This window comes from Sapajus apella, unplaced genomic scaffold, assembly GCF_009761245.1.
Source record: "Sapajus apella isolate SASKATOON/1434 unplaced genomic scaffold, GSC_monkey_1.0 scaffold68, whole genome shotgun sequence".
In the NCBI taxonomy this organism is placed as follows: domain Eukaryota; kingdom Metazoa; phylum Chordata; class Mammalia; order Primates; family Cebidae; genus Sapajus; species Sapajus apella.
The window spans coordinates 764,075-781,360 of NW_022437008.1; the positions used below are offsets into that span (position 1 = coordinate 764,075).

At 47.7% G+C, this 17,286-nt stretch overlaps 1 protein-coding gene and 1 long non-coding RNA gene across 2 annotated transcripts in view; one reads left to right on the plus strand and one right to left on the minus strand.

Annotated features, from left to right (window-relative positions):
* Positions 1-527: 527 nt before the first annotated feature.
* On the plus strand, positions 528-8,956 carry LOC116530875. The gene is made up of 3 exons (XR_004260167.1): positions 528-756; positions 3,176-3,178; positions 8,946-8,956. It is a non-coding gene; the product is annotated as an uncharacterized LOC116530875 (long non-coding RNA).
* Positions 8,957-16,512: 7,556 nt separating this feature from the next.
* LOC116530843 (carcinoembryonic antigen-related cell adhesion molecule 6-like) overlaps positions 16,513-17,286 on the minus strand; it is a 75,777-nt gene continuing 75,003 nt past the window's right edge. Inside the window, exon 6 of the mRNA XM_032249279.1 lies at positions 16,513-16,782. The gene's annotated coding sequence lies outside the window, so the exon portion shown is untranslated. The remainder of the gene's footprint in view (positions 16,783-17,286) is intronic.

Sequence of the window (17,286 nt, forward strand, 5' to 3'; positions counted from 1 at the left end):
GTGCACAGAACAGCCCCACCACAAGGAACTATTCAGCCCAAATGCCAGTAGAGCTGCTATGAAGCCCTGGTCTGACTTAGAAACCTGAGGATGCATCTTGCACTTAGCTAATGTTTGCTGAGTGCTGGGGGTGGAGGCAGGAGAGGCACATGAAGGCCTTCCATATAAGGCAGCAGATGATCAGCGTAAAGGTTATTCTCTGTAAGGTTTATTGCCGAGTTTAAAATGAGGAAACTGAGGCCTGCATGAGAACAATTGGACGCCAATTTATTTGGCTCCTGGCTACTTGGGGAGGTTCTATAGCCCAGGGAAAGAGGGCAAGAGAAGTCGCGCCTGAGTCGCCTCAGGCGTCAGCTTATATAGGGAGGGAAGGGACTCTGATTGGCTGTGGAGAAACAGGATGTGGACGTGGCAAGCTGCTATAGGTAGGTAGGCAGGATTTCCGGTGAGTGGGCTGGAAGGGGCAATGTGCTATTGGGCAGGTTTTGGTGGGGTCTTCTTTTAAATTTTGGCCGGGTTCTCCAACGGCTGGCTAGGTGCCGAGTGCAGAGTTTAGTGTCGAGTGCAGATCCTGGTGCTGAGTGCAGAGGGGATTCCCAACGGCGGGCTAGGTGCCGAGTGCAGAGTTTAGTGTTGAGTGCAGAGGTGGGCGTGGCAAAGCTAGATGCCGAGTGCAGATTCTGGTGACGTAATTTTCAGGCGTGGAGAGGGATGGGCGTGTCTGAGCTCGAGGCTAGGCAACTGGCCTTACAATCAGTGCAAGAAAAGAGCATCCGGTAAGGCTAAGCTGGCTCTCAGGAGGAAGAGTGCACCTCTGACTGTGGGAGGAACTGAGGGAAGCTGTGGGAAGGTGGTTTTGAGCTGGGCGTGTAAACAAAGTTGAGCTGATGGAAAAACACAAGCCCTGTTCAGGGTAGGGCAAACAGTCTAATTTGAGTGGAGAGAGAGAGTAATTTTTAGTGAGTGGAGGGGTTGCGCTGCAAAGGCAGGTTGGAGTAGAGCTTTGAGTCCAGGCTAAGGACTCGAGCCTGGGTGTCTGTCACAGTGATGGAAAAGTCCTCCCTTTCGGAATAGTGGTCTAGGCCCTAGGGCTGTGGGGCTCAGCAGCTTTCAGAGTGTCCTCTCTACACAGGAGGGGATGTTGGAAATTGGGATGGAGAAGGGAGAATGTCTCCTGATTTTAGGACCAAGTTGATGCTGAGTATGTAACAAAGCCGTTTCACCTCAAAGCGGCCCTTGGGGAGTTGGTGCTTCCAAGAGGAAATACACATGGAGTGTGTGAGCGCTCCCTCTCTCTCTCTCTCTCTCTCCCCCTCTCCGTTTTGTTTTTGAGATGGAGTCTTGCTCTGTCGCCCAGGCTGAAATGCAGTGGTGTGCGATCTTGGCTCACTGCAACCTCTGCCTCCTGGGTTCAAGCTATTCTCCTGACTCAGCCTCCCAAGTAGCTGGGACTACAGGCATGTGCTATCATGCCTGGCTAATTTTTTTGTATTTTTAGTAGAGATGGTGTTTGACCATGTTGGTCAGGCTGGTCTGAAACTCGACCTCAAATGATCTGCCTGTGTTGGTCTCCCAAAACGCTGGGATTACAGGTGTGAACCGCTGTGCCTGGCGGGGTGAGCTCTCTTCTAGGTGCTTTCTCTGCAAAGGGCTGGGGCACTTTGCTTGTCATGAAAACTGGAGTAGATTCAAAACCCTTAGCCAAAGGTCTGCTTCCCAAAGGACGCACTGTTGCAGCAGGGCTTGGTGTGGCTAAATTTCTTTTTTTTTTTTTTTTTTGAGACGGAGTTTCGCTCTTGTTACCCAGGCTGGAGTGCAATGGCACGATCTCGGCTCACCGCAACCTCCTCCGCCTCCTGGGTTCAGGCAATTCTCCTGCCTCAGCCTCCTGAGTAGCTGGGATTACAGGCATGTGCCACCATGCTCAGCTAAAGTTTTGTATTTTTAGTAGAGACGGGGTTTCACCATGTTGACCAGGATGGTCTCGATTTCTTGACCTCGTGATCCACCCGCCTCGGCCTCCCAAAGTGCTGGGATTACAGGTTTGAGCCACTGCGCCCGGCCTGCTAAAATTTCAAATGTGGACATTACCTGGTGATAGGATTTTCTTCAGTTTATTACATTACCATTAAATAGCATTAAAATCTGTGCATACCTGGTACCCTCTAAAGAATACAAGTGGGTTGGGTACAGTGGCTCACGCCTGTAATCCCAGCACTTTGGGAGGCCAAGGCAGGCAGATCATGAGGTCAGGAGTTCAAGACCAGCATGACCAGCATAGTGAAACTCCATTTCTACTAAAAATACAAAAAGTAGCCAGTTGTGGTAGCATGCGCCTTTAATCCCAGCTACTCAGGGGGCTGAAGCAGGAGACTTGCTTGAACCCAGGAGACAGAGTTGCAGTGAGCCAAGATCACACCACTGCACTCCAGCCTGGGTAATAGACTGAGACTGTGTCTCAAAAAAAAAAAAAAGAAATACAAGCAAACTTTGAGATCTGCCTGAGCAATATAGAGAGACCCTGTCTCCACAGAAAAAAAAAAATTAGCCAGGCATGGTGGTGTACACTTCTAATTATACTTACTTGGGAGACAGGCAAGAAGACTGCTTGAGTTCAGGAGTTCAAGGCTGTAGTGAGCTATGATGGCACCACTGTATTCCTGCCTGGGTGACGGACTGAGATCTTTTCTTTACAAAAAGGGAATATAAGCAAAGAGTTCCTTATCCTTTTTTTTTTTTTTTTTTTTTTTGAGAAGGAGTTTCGCTCTTATTGCCCAGGCTGGAATGCAATGGTGCAATCTCGGCTCACCAAAACCTCTGCCTCTCAGGTTCAAGCGATTCTCCTGCCTCAGCCTCCCGAGTAGCTGGGGTTACAGGCATGCACCACCACGCCTGGCTAAGTTTTTGTATTTTTAGTAGAGACGGGATTTCTCCATGATGGTCAGGCTGGATTTGAACTCCTGACCTCAGGTGATGTGCCCATCTCGGTCTCCTGAAGTGTTGGGATTACAGGCATGAGCCACTGCACCCAGCTGAGTTCCTTATCCTTTATGAATGTACAGTTGCCTTTAACATCCCTCCACAACTGCCACCAAATTTGGCCCTGGGGAAGTGCATTACTCTACCGGGAAAAGCTTGGGGGAGAAGGCAAGGAAGCAAATCTTTGTTGAACCAGCATGTACATATATATATTTGCCAGCTGTAGTTTCAGACACTTTCATACACAGTATCTCATTTAACGCTCGCAACACTGGGTGTAAGTACAGTTTGCTTCTTTTAGTAAATGAGGACCCTGGCACTGAGAAAGGCTCACTTGCTCCCGATTTCTGTGGCTGAAAGGCTGAAAGGGCTACATTTTGATGCACATGTGGCCTGTTTTGCCACATTTTCTCCCCCTCCCTCCTGTTTCTCCTTCACAGACAGTCTTATTTACCTGGATTCAGGCTTCTGGAGACCATGGACACCAGCATTAGTGGCAGCAAGAGGAGGAGGGAAGAGATTAGAACTTTCATTTTGACTGTTGGTGCGGCTGTACGTCACCTGGAGTGCGCATGGAAAGTTCCCAGTTGGAGGCGCCTGATCTCTGGGGATGGTTGGGGCCAGGGTACATGGCCTGGCAGTCTGTGCTTTAGACCCACAACACTTTTCATCTGAGGGCAAAAGCAGTGAAGTGATGCCGTCTTGCTGTTGGGTAACAGATTAGACCATGAACTTTATGAAAATTTGGGAGATGAAACTTGTTAAACAAAAGAAATGCAGCAGCATTTTTTCTTTTTTTTGAGACAGAATTTTGCTCTTGTTGCCCAGGCTGGAGTGCAATGGCACGATCTTGACTCACCGCAACCTCCATCTCCCAGGTTCAAGTGATTCTCCTGCCTCAGCCTCCTGAGTAGCTGGGATTACAGGCATGCGCCACCATACCCAGCTAATTTTGTATTTTTAGTACAGACAGCATTTCTCCATGTTGGTCAGACTGGTCTCGAACTCCTGACCTCAGGTGATCCACCCACCTACGTCTCCCAAAGTCCTGGGATTACAGGCATGAGCCACCGCACCTAGCCAGAAATGCAGCATTCTTAAGAGCATAAGAAGGTGACTGATAACTTGGCAGCTGTGCCCGTTCTCTCCTGTACTCCTTCCCGCCTCCCACACCCCAATGCTTCATGATTTCTTCCTCAAGTCTTTTTTCTCATTTGGATTTCCTTATACCTCTCTTTTCTTTCTTTCTTTTTTTTTTTTTAGAGACAGAGTCTTGCTCTGTCACCCAGGCTGGAGTGCAGTGGCACCCTCTCAGCTCGCTGTAACCTCCACCTTCTGGGTTCAGGCAATTCTCCTGCCTCAGCCTTCTGAGTAGCTGGGATTACAGGCTCGCGCCACCACACCCAGCTATTTTTTGTATTTTTAGTAGACACGGGGTTTCACCATGTTGGCCAGGCTGGTCTTGAACTTCTGACCTCGTGATCCACCCACCTCGGCCTCCCAAAGTGCTAGGATTATAGGCGTGAGCCACTGCACCTGGCGCCCCCTTATACCTTTCAGTGACCCACTCTAGCTGAGTATTTGGCAGGAAAGCGGGTGCTAAGTGTTGGCAGAAGAGACGTTGACAAGGTCTGTTTTCCCTCTGTGCTCCTGCTCCCATCCTTGGCAAAATATTGGCAACAGTAGTGTCGTTGCCTGGTAAGTTGCCTTGTTCTGGGTCTGTTCATAATTCCTTCCCATTGCCTAGCTTCATTGTTTCAGTGTAAAGGAGAAGGAACTGGGATGGTGGAAGACCCCCAGAGCTGCAGGTCCCAGAGGGTTTGAGAAACAGGAGCCACAGGAGGGAAGGAGCCCTGGAAGTGTGTTTGCCCAGCTGCTGGGGCGCCTGGTCCAGCCCTTGTTTGGAAATGGCCCCAGGCGAAAGAAGAAAGGTAATAATACTTGAAGTAAACATTAAGGGTCATGGAATATCAGGACTTACTAAACTTGACATTGATTTGAGACTTTAGGAAATTTGCTCAAAGGAAGAGAAGAGGCTGGGCTTGAATGCTGGGTGATTTTCATGGGGGCTGAAGGGAAGGTTAGCAAGGGAGCCCTCCTTGGAAGCCTCCAGGCAGGAGTGAGAGCAGGGGGTGTGACTTTGTTTCCCTGAGAGAAGGGAAGAGGCAAGGCATGAGTCAAAGCCCTTTGAGTTTTGTTTGACCGTTCTTCTCTCTGTGTGCTTCAACTTATCCCGGCCTGTTGACTGACACAGAGGTGACTATACACTTTGCTACTGCAGGGTTTATAAAACACTGCAGGGGCCAGGGACTGTGCCAGGACTGAGCCTGTGTTTGAGTTGAAGACACAGGCTGGGCTTGTTCTGATGCAAATCACTGGTGTGGCTTCTTTCTGGAAAATTCTAAAAATGGTCTCTGCCTTTAGGAGGCTCAAGTCTAACCAGGGAGTTGACATCAGTTCATAAAGCCTAGAGATATGAGTGCAGTCATCTCTCAAAGTGGCAGGAGAGCAGGGGACTGAGCGGGTGGAACGTGAGCTGCTCTCACAGGGTGGGGAGGATTTGGGTTGGTGGAGGGCAGAAAGGAGGGCCATGCAGAGCAAGGGTGTTTTGTAGGAGAGGCGCCCCTGGAGCTCTTTGCATGGGGATCTTTGAGGTCAGGGTTGTTTGTGTTCTTTTTTGAAAAGGGGCCGGGAGCTCCTCCTCAGACCTTCCTCTGGATCCCGCAGTCTCTTTACCTCTCTGTTCTCCCAGGTCCTGCTCCCTGTCAGTTCACTCCATCTCATTTTCCCTCCATGCACTTGGGGTGAGTGTCGCATCCTGTGTCCCATTGGAGGGGGCTTTGGGTCCCTCAGGTCCATTGATTAAAACACCCCCAAGACAAATGGATTTTCCTCTTAACATGACAGCTCCTTGTAACGCATCTCAAGAACATTATTTGTGTGAAGATTCTCTCTGATGTACAAAGGCCCTCCCTCCCCCCAGGAAGGAGGTAAGGGGAAGTTAGGAGAAAACCCGGCCCTGCCTGGGTTACTTATTTCCTTATTCTACGGTGTACTTGGTAGACGTTCAAAAATATGTGTTGACTTTGTCCATGATTCACGTGGCTCTAATGTAGTCATTTATTCACAAATACATTCAGTGAGGCTTTGAGCACCTGGTGTGTGCCTGGTATTTGCTAGGTGGTGGATGCTGAGAAGATCAGGTGTGCTGCTGTCTCTGAGGCGCTCTCACTATGCACCTGGACCTAGGGTGACCGAGTCCACCTGCTCCACTTCACAGACGTGGAAATTAAAGTGCAGGGAAGTTATAGGATTAGTTCAGCGACACGGTCACTAGCCTCAAAGTTAAGGGAGTAAAGCAAGCTTCCTGACTTGCTGGACTTTCTGTTAGTGTGCAGCCACCTGGCTGCTGCAGGTGCAGACATCGGTGAGCTCCGACAGCAGAGAGAACATTCAGAGTGAAGTCGGAGCCCTGAGCACCTGGATTAGCCAGGAGGACATGCCAGGTCCAGCTGTGACTGCACAAAGGACCATCGGGGACATTTGCATTCTCTTTTTCACTTTGAGCTTGAAATGGGGAAAACTGATTCCAGAAAACCAAGAGTGGAAGGTATTTCACAGGGGATTGGTGAGATGGGTCAGAAAAGCCTGTGTGATGTTCTGTCACAGCATTTCTCACTGAATGGTAATGGTCTGGCTTTGAGTGGGTTCCGTCTGTAGCCTGGAGCTCTGTGAGGCAGGGACCAGGTGTGATTCACCTTTGTCTCTCCAGTGACAGTACGCAGCAGACTCCAATAAATATTTCGTACAAAATAAAACTGAGTAAAAAGTAGACACCTGCACAGGTGTGGGATGACTGAGCAGTGGCACAAACAGGAAAAGTCAGCGTCCCCAGGTCAGCTGGTGTGGCGTTTAGCTGCTATATAGGGATGAGGTGCCAGGATGGGGGGGACCTGTGGCTCTGCTGCTCTGGGGACACCCCTAGGATTCGGAGTGTCTGCTATGGTTGCTACACTTCACTTGCCTGTGGGAAAGTGACTGGGGTGTGTGGGTGTGGGGCCTCAGGTGACCCCATATGGGGAACCACCAAGGGTATTTGGGATGGGCGGCATATGGGTTTTTAAAAAACCAATATTTGAAGGTGGGTTGTACAAAGAAGTGTTATTAGACCTATTTCAGCCTATGGAGAGTAGGACAAGCATTGGTGAGTAAGACTCAGACATATTTTGGCTCAGGATGAAAAAGAGCTGTCACATTAGAGTATGTTTCCTTGGGAAATTACCAGTTTACTGGTGGAGTTCAGGCTGAGGCTGATGTTGAAAATACCCATTACAGCGGCCGGGCGCAGTGACTCACACCTGTAATCCCTGCATTTTGGGAGGCCAAGGCAGGCGGATCACTTGAGGCCAGGAGTTCAAGACCAGCCTGGCCAACATGGTGAAAAGACTAAAAATACAAAAATTAGCTGGACATAGTGGCAGGCGCCTGTAATTCAAGCTACTCGGGAGGCTGAGGCAGGAGAATCGCTTAACCCCGGAGGCGAAAGTTTCAGTGAGCCGAGATCGAACCACTGTACTCCAGCCTGGGTGACAGAGCGAGACTCCGTCTCACATACAAAAACAAAAACAAACAAAAAACAAAAAGAAAATACCCATTACACTTGGTTCAGAACGGTTTCTCACATGTTAAGTGTTAGAAGAACTGATCACATATTGTTACAAGAACTGTTTTTTTTTGCAATAGGCTATTGCTCTGTGATGCAGGCTGCGCTCTCTCTGACATTTACTTCATGTCTTTATGGGTGGCTATGATTCTCTTATCTCATCTGTGACTTGGACTTCACCGCCTACACCCTGCAGGCTCCAGCCGGCCCGATCCCCTCCACGACTGGTGAGACCGGTAAGAGTTAAGTGCATTTACTGATGATGGTCGCAAGGTGGCAGCACGGCCTTTCTGGTCTTTTCTAAATCTACCTGAGTGTGGGCGTCTAAGAGGCTGTTTTAAGAAAAGGGCACGAACGAGGCGAAAAGTAAATGCTATTTTCCTTCTTTCTGCTGTGAGATAACGGAGTTCAGATGAGTGTGAAATCATTGCATTTTAGAACTGGAAGACACTCAGAGAAGTGCTTCATAATCTTTAATGTGCTCACAAATCCCCCAAAGAGCTTGTTTAAATACAGATTCTGGTGGAGTCTGAGATTCTGCAATTCTTTCTTTCGTTTCTTTTTTTGTTTTTGAGACGGAGTCTGGCTCTGTTATCCCGGCTGGGGTGCAGTGCTGCGATCTCGGCTCACTGCAACCTCCGCCTCCCGGGTTCAAGCAATTCTCCTGCCTCAGCCTCCTGACTACCTGGGATTACGGGCGTCCACCACCATGCCCAGATAAATTTTGTATTTTTTGTAGAGACAGGGTTTCACCATGTTGGCCAGGATGGTCTTGATCTCTTGACCTCGTGATCCGCCCGCCTCGGCCTCCCGAAGTGCTGGGATTACAAGCGTGAGCCACTGTGCCCGGCCGAGATTCTGCATTTCTAAGGAGCTTTTGGATATGCCGTTGCTGCGCCACACTTTGAGTAGCAAGGCGTGAGGGTCATTTAGAAATTAATTCTCACTCCGTGTGATTTATAGATGGAGAGAGACTGACCTGCAGAAAGAGACTGTAACTTGCCCCCGCCAGCCATGCCCTTGCTGCGTAACTTTTTGCATTTAGACTCGGGGCTTCTGCTTCTCCGTCCAGTTCCCGCTCCTGCATCTCATGGCCGCGTCACTGTTGCTGGCAGCGTCTCTTTAGCTTAGGAACCCGGAACCCCATTTTCATCTCCCTCTTTGGCCTTGGCTCAAGATTTCACTTTGACTGATTCTGTCCTTACTCAAAACCTTCAGTGGCTTCTCTGTAATCAGAAGATCAAGTTCAAACATCTGTGTGTAGAGCTCACACCTCTGCAACATGTGATCCTCCTTTAGCAAGCTTACCTAACTTCCCTGTTTTAAAATTGCTTCTTTCTGCTGTAGGACTCCCTGCTCCTTCCTGTTCCCTACATACCCTGCCCAGGTCTCTCTCGGTGGTCGCGGGGGCGTTATGGGCTCTGGTGAAGGCTCACTGAGGTTCTAATCCCACATCCACCAACAGCCTGGGCAAGTTACTTCACCCTTCTGAGGATGAGCTCCTCCTGTGCAGTATCCCCATATAGTGTTTGAGAAGAGTAAGTAATAACTTCTGCAAACCCCATTACTCCTGGGACCCTCTTCAAAACTAGCGTCTACAGTGGGCCGTGTGTGCGTATTTGTGCATCTATAGTGGTACAAAGTGTGCATCTTTGCTTGCGTCATTGGATATGTCCATCACATGATTCATAATTTCCTTCTGGTCAGTGGCAATTAGGAGCTCAGGTCAGGCTTAGGAAAGTAAATTTATATGGCAAGTGTTTTCACTACAATAAAGGTCTCTCTGAGGTCTGAGCAGACAATTGGCCAGGAGGGCTGGATGCTTTCCTTAAGTCCCCTTGGCTTCTGTTTCTCTTTGTCTCTGCTTTCCTAAGGCTGAGCCTTTCAGGGCCTAACCCCAATTTTTCCTGTTTTGTGAAATCTTCAACCATTCCTGTCCCAGTTGATCCCACCCTTCTGTAAATTATTTCACCCATGTACTGGAATTTAATTATGTGCTAGTCCTGCCAGTGAGACCCCATAGAGAGGCTGGAAGGGTATTGACTGTGTGAAAACTGAAGGTTGACTGAGTTCTTTTGTTATAACTCACTGAGTGTTAGAGCTGCCCTCTTTTTTCTTTTCTTTTTTTTTTTTTTTTTTTTTTTTGAGACAAGGTGTCACTCTGTCGCCCAATCTGGAGTGCAGTGGTGTGATCTGGGCTCACTGCAACCTCTGCCTCCAGGGTTCAAGCGATTCTCCTGCCTCAGCCTCCTGAGTAGCTGGGATTACAGGGGTCTGCAACAATGCCTGGGTAATTTTTGTATTTCTCATAGAGATGGGGTTTCACCACGTTGGCCAGGTTGGTCTTAAACTCCTGACCTCAGGTGATCCACCTGCCTCCACCTCCCAAAGTGCTGGGATTATAGACATGAACCACCTCGCCCAGCCCTGCCGTCTCTCTCTCTTTTTTTTTTTTTCCCAGCTATTGCCAGCAGCAATTCCTCCTGCACCAACAGCACCAGACCTTAGCAGGCATGTGGATGCCTTAGGGATTGCTCTAGTCACGGTCCTTCCTGCCTCTGGGTTTTGGTTACGTCGACATTTTTTTTGCATACTATCAGATGGTTCCTCTGAGGAGGGGACTGTTGATATGTCTTTATAAAAACCTCAAGGTAATAACTCTAAGGAAGTTGAGCACAGTGTCCTCTTGCCTAAACAGCCGGGTGACAGATGTGTACACTTCCTATTTTGTGAAATTTACAACAGTCGGTTCTCTTACCTCAAAAGAGATAAAGGACAAAGGACCAAGTGGGGAGGACAGGGTGGTTTAGGGGAGGTCATGTATCTCTGATGTGGATTCTGTGAATTTTTCATTCACTTATACCCGGAAATGTGCATCTCTGCATACATGGTCATATGTTTTTATGACGTGATTCATAATTCCGTTTCTGTCAGTGGCAACCAGGAACTCACAGTCAGGCTTATGGTAGTCAAATTGCATGGTGTGTGCTTTCACTACAATACAGGCTTCTCTGAGGTCTGGAGAGAAAGTAGTCCAGACCGCTGGACACTTTACTTGGTGTCCTGCCTCTTTGTCTCCTTTTTATTTATTTATTTATTTATTTATTTTGAGACGGAGTTTCGCTCTTGTTACCCAGGCTGGAGTGCAATGGCGCGATCTCGGCTCACCGCAACCTCCGCCTCCTGGGTTCAGGCAATTCTCCTGCCTCAGCCTCCTGAGTAGCTGGGATTACAGGCACGTGCCACCATGCCCAGCTAATTTTTTGTATTTTTAATAGAGACGGGGTTTCACCATGTTGACCAGGATGGTCTCGATCTCTTGACCTCGTGATCCACCCGCCTCGGCCTCCCAAAGTGCTGGGATTACAGGCTTGAGCCACCGCGCCCGGCTTTTATTTATTTTTGAGACATGGTCCTGCTCTGTCACCTAGGCTGGAGTATAGTGGCACAGTCATGGCTCACTGCAGCCTCAACCTCCTGGGTTCGAGTGATCGTCCCACCCCGGCCTCCCAAGTGGCTGGGGGTACAAGCACGTACTACCACACTTGGCCATTTTTTTCGAGGGTGGGGGGTAGAGATAGGGTTTCACTGTGTTGCCCAGGCTGGTCTTGAATGCCTGAGCTCAAGTTATCTGCCTGACTTGACCTCCCAAAGTGCTGGGATTATGGGCATGAGTGCTGCACCTGGCCCTGCCTTCTCTTTTTATTGGACAGCAGTCTACTCACCCATCTTTTTCCCAGTTAGGAGATTTTTGGCCTTCCCATTCCTCTGCCATGGGTCCATGCCAAATATTGTGTCTGGAACTGGATGTTAGGCCCAAGGAATGGCTTCCTAGCTGATTTCTAGGATTCTAATCTTCACTGTGTAAGCTGTAGGTTTCCTACCCTGGATGCTGTTTAGAGTCAGCTGTAGGGCATTTAAAACCTACAAATGCCTGCGTCTTCCCCCAAGAGAGTCTGATCTAATTGGTTCATCATGTGGCCTGAGTGTTGGTCACCTACAAATACTTCCAAAGAAAATAGCCATTTAACAGTGTAGGAACTCTAGCCCGGGGCTCAAAGTTAACATCTCCAGTAATCAGAGATACTGACATCTTAGGGCATCCTAATATGATGGATGGAGAAGGCACAGTATCGCCTCTGTGGTATTCTTGTTCGATGTTTGTAACTTGAGTTTCATCATGCGAAACAACTAGAAAAGCCCAATCTAAGGGTCATTCGACAAAATAACTCACCAATACTCTTCAAAAATGTGAAGGTCATGAAGGCAAAAGAAATTCTGAGAAACTGTCCCAGATTAAGGGAGATTGAGAAGACAGAGCAATGAGATGTGATGTGTGATCTTGAATTGGATCTTGGTCCAGAAACAGGACATTAGTGGGAAGACGGAGGAGATTTGAATATGGTCTGCAGACTCATTCATTGTACAATGTCAGTGATCATTTATTGATTTTTAATGATTGCACTGTGATTATCTAAAATAATATTTGGGTAAATTAAACGGGAACTCTTGACTATTTTTGGAACATTTTTGAAAGTGTGAAATTGTTTCAAAATGAAAAGTTTGAAAAAAGAAGAAAGCTTCCAGATAATTCTGTTAAGTTGCCAGAGTTCAGAACCACTTTTCTAAGTTATTTAGGTTAATACTGTTGTGACCAACTCCCCCTATTTTTCTAGAGGTGGCTTAATTTTTTTTATTGCTTTAACAGAAATACTTATTTCATTTCTCATAGCCCCACGTTGTTGCTGACCAATGTTAGCATCCTGATTTGGTTCAGGACCATCCCAGTGGCAAAGGCTACTTGTAACATGGGCCCTGCTTGCAGGGATAGGCATACCCCTCTGTCGTGGAGCTTTCTAATGTTACAACCTGTATATAAAAACACAAGGCATGCTTTCCCAGAGACCTTCTAGACCTCACTCCATAATGCTCCAACCAATATAATCTATAAGTCTGTCTACTCATAAATACTTCCAACTCCAGGTAGATCAGTTTCATTCTGATGCCCGATGACTACGTCCCCTTTTGGCAAAAAGTAGGTAGAACAAATATGGCACCCAGATGCCATGAAGGTAAAATAAAACTTGGCAGTGGAAAACTGTAACTGACTACCCCCATCTCTCTCCTCCCTCCCTCCCTCCTTCCCTCCCTCCTTCCCTCCCTCCTTCCCTCCCTCCTTCCTTCTTTCCCTCCCTCCTTTCCTCCCTTCCTACTATCCTTCCTTCTTTCCTTTCTTCCTCTCTCTCTCTTGCTTTCTTGCTTGATGGAGTCTCACTCTGCCACCACACTGGAGTGCAGTGGCGTGATTTCGGGTCACTGCAACCTCTGCCTCCTGGGTTCAACCGATTCTCCTGCCCCAGCCTCCCAAGTAGCTGGGACTACAGGTGTGCCCCACCGCGCCCAGCTAGTTTTTGTGTTTTTAGTAGAGACCATGTTTCACCACGTTGGCCAGGATGGTCTCGATCTCTTGATCTAATGATCCACCTGCTTTGGCCTTCCAAAGTGCTGGGATTACGGACATGAGCCACTGCAGGCAGCCAGTACCCCCATTTTTCTAGAGGTGGTTTAATTACCTTTTTCCTCCCTCTGTCTCTTTTCTCATTTTCCTGGCTACTCATTTCCTACTTAGCCCTTCAGAAATCTGTATATAACTTTCCACCTCCCCCATCACCAGACATTCCCTACAAGGCAAGTTCCTCTAGTTCTGTGCTCCATGATTAATCTCTCAAGAGTTGACAGTTAATTAGCAGATCAAAGAATACCTGCCATGGAACTTTCACCTCCAGAGAGTTGCCTCAGAGCTTCCATCCTGGGTCACCTCAGGACTTACACCCACTAGGAGGACACGTCAGAAGCATGCCCAACTTGGCCATTTTTACAACTTACTTCTGTCCGGAAGGCATCATCTCAACTGCCTGGTAGATGACTGCCCAGTAGCGGGGGTACACTTGTTCTTTCTCATTTTCTCCTTTTTTTTTGAGACGGAGTTTTGCTCTTGTTACCCAGGCTGGAGTGCAATGGCGCGATCTCGGCTCACCGCAACCTCCGCCTCCTGGGTTCAAGCAATTCTCCTGCCTCAGCCTCCTGAGTAGCTGGGATTACAGGCACGCACCACCATGCCCAGCTAATGTTTTGTAGTTTTAGTAGAGACGGGGTTTCACCATGTTGACCAGGATGGTCTCGATCTCTTGACCTCGTGATCCACCTGCCTCGGCCTCCCAAAGTGCTGGGATTACAGGCTTGAGCCACCGCGCCCGGCCTCATTTTCTCCTTTACCTTATAAAAAATGCCCACTTTCTACTCCAAAGTTGAAACAGCACATTTAAAAACAGAATGTGCCGGGTGTGGTGGCTATGCCTGTAATCTCAGCACTTTGGCAGGCTGAGGCGGTTGGATCACAAGGTCAGGAGTTTGAGACCAGCCTGGCCAAGATGGTGAAACCCCGTCTCTACTAAATATACAAAAATTAGCTGGGCGTGGTGGTGGGCACCTGTAATCCCGCTACTCGGGAGGCTGAGGCAGGAGAATCACTTGAACCAGGGAGGCGGAGTTTGCAGTGAGTAATTTCACCACTGCACTCCAGCCTGGGCGACAGAGCAAGACTCCATCTCAAAACAAAAAAAAAAAAAAAAAAAAAAAGAAGCAGAATGCTTTGTGCCCCTTCCCCCAACCTAGCTTTAGAATAAGTTCACTGTTTTTGTATGGGATCTCTCTCATGTTAATGAGACTCTACACGCGGCATGCGACTAACCTGGTTTTTGTTACACTGGTTTTTGGTTATACTGTCAGAGTGATCTTCCTGGAAACGCTGTTTGCCGTGTTTCTGACCTTCTCAAAGTTTTCCAGTGACTCCTGTCATCCATAGGATGAGGTTCCAGTTCTTCAGGCTGCCACTCAAAGCCCCCATCACACAGCCCCTGTCTCACCCTGGTTCTCCATAGAAAGATGTGACCCACGTTTTATGTTTTCATGTCTGAACTTATTCTAATTCTTTCACTCCTTCCCACAATACCCTCGCGTACCTTCTCAGCCTCCTGAGTTGTTCTTTGTCCTAAGGCCCGTTTCAGACCCTGTCTCTTTATTGAGGTCTGTGTGGTTATTTCTGTTAGGAGCAGTCATCCTTCCTTCCTTTGAATCCACATAGGCTCAATGGCGTGGAGAGAAACATGACCTTTAGATTCAGAAATACGTGAGTCTGAATCCTGTTTTCACCTTTGACCAATTCTGAGAAAAAGGACAAGTTAATTGACGTCTTGGGCTAGAGGGATAATAGCTCCTACTTAAAGCATCATTGGGCACATTGGATAAGGAAACATAAAGGTTCCTTCCTCATTCCTTTTGCAGCTCGGTCCTCCCCAAAGGTATCGATTGTGGGTTGTGCAGAAGCTCTTATCAAAATTTTCTTGAGAGCCTTTTAAAAATATTTGTGCCTGGTCATCATTAAAATGAGAGACATTCTTGAACTGGACTGAATGCTTGGGACTTTAAGGACTTCAAGTGAGATTTTTCTTCCCCTCTGAAAAACAACTCAGTAAATACGTGATCTATGGACAGAGGAATGTAACCCAATAGAGAGAGAGGGAAGGTTCAATGGGTTTCTAAATAGGAAAAAGCTGTAATGCCGTCCACACCTATCCCTTTGACCTCAGCTGAACAGCATTGAGGAAGTACGACTCTTTTTTTTTTTTTTGAGATTGCATCTTTGTCATCCAGGCTGGACTGCAATGGCACAATCTCGGCTCACTACAACCTCCACCTCCCGGGTTCAAGCCATTCTCCTGCCTCAGCCTCCTGAGTAGCTGGGACTACAGGCACCTGCCACCATGCCGGGCTAACATTTGCATTTTTAGTAGGGACGGGGTTTCAGCATATTGACCAGGCTGGTCTGAAACTCCTGACCTTGTGATCCACCCGCCTCAGCCTCCCAAAGTGTTGGGATTACAGGCGTGAACCACTGCACTCGGCCCCACGACTCTTAAAATTATGTAAAGGAAAATAAACTTTCCTTTTTGTCTCAGGACTGTCAAACTCATTACACCAAAGGGATGGTTCAGTCTGGAGGCTGAGTCATGTGACTCCACCATCTTTTCTCCAGACCCCCACAGGAAGGCGAAAAGGCCTCAGACATCTCTGGATGACTACGCTCACAAATTGTTCTTTGCTGGCCTTGAAACTTTTCAAGATGTACATCCTCCCATAAAACAAGGACAAAGCAATTGTAACTTCAGGTGTGCAAACGAAATCTAGCTTCTAAAACGAAAGCCTGTTAGATTTCGCAGTGATAATGTTTACATTTCCAAGCACAGAAGAAAGACTAGGTGAGACCAATTATTCTTCCCTCTGCTTGTCTCTTCCTAGCTCCCTTCTCCACTTTAACCAGATGTATAAATATCAGGCCTCCTGAAAACCTCTTCAAAGACAAGACAAGCTGTGGAGGGTTTCTATGACTTACGGTTTTCCAGGGTGTGCCCTCAAGCTCTGGCTTAATAAACCCTGATGGACTCAGACACTTGCCTCAGTCACTCATTTTGGTTAACATCTTGGTGTCCATGAAGGTACCCTCTGAGAGGAGCTCAGCCCCTTAGGCCTGCAGCGATTCTCCTGTTCATGCTCAGTACCAACTACGGAGTCTGAGCTTTGACTGATTGTGTGACTTTCCAAAGACTGGACCCTACTCCCCCTTGAGGTCCCTGCGCTCCCAGTTGATTGAGATCTGAGTTTTGTTTCGCCATGGAACTCCTTTACTCTTGGAGCTTTGCTCACTTCCTGTAAGGAAGGTGAGTTTCCTTCTCCTGTGACAACGGAGAGCAGCCTTCAGCTTGGTCTCCTCTCCGGTAAAGAGCTGGGTTGGGGTTTTGTTTTAGAATGTGGTAGCTGCAGGTGAAGGTTTATTGCTAATTGGCTCTAAACTCTCTTTACGCTTAGAGTGTTCAACAGTGTGTAATTTGTGGGATCACTTGTTGTGTTTTTTATTTTTGTCATTCTTCCTTTGGGTTTGACCAACTCTTGGCCCCACGCAGTGTCCAGAACACCTTCCCACTTGGTCAAATCCAGCAGGAGCTCTGCGTTATGGTGAACCGTCCTCAAAACTGGCTAAAACCCCAGCAACTGCAAAACACAAGGTCCACCTCTAGAAACACCTGTCAGTTGAAGGACATAAGAATATTTACCCCAAATATATTTTTTAACGTATTTTGAGATGTCTGTCAGAGGGCCAGCAAGCAGAGGTGGCCCTGCAAAGCTGTCTTTCATAAGAAAATTGGCATCTGTAGAGAATCCCCATTAATACAGCCAGGCTTTTTCTTGTCTGGATCTGGGAAAAATGAACAGAGCCTGATACCTTAAAGATCTGAAATACTTACCGTCCACCTGATGTAAGACCATAACCTGTTTTTGGCCATGAAGGAAGATGATCAGGTAGGAAAAGGGTAAGCATTTATTTCCCGTGAGGCTCTTGGCTTCTCTTTCTCTGTGCAATCTGGTCAAGCAGACAATAAAAATCAACATTTCCTCTGGAAAATTTTGGTTAATGAGAGAAGATTTGTGTATGACTAGTCTCGATGTAGTGACTCTGCTGGACTTTTTGTGTATCAGTATTTATATTGTCCAGTCCCGTTCCATCCAGAAATAGTTTTTCCTGCGTG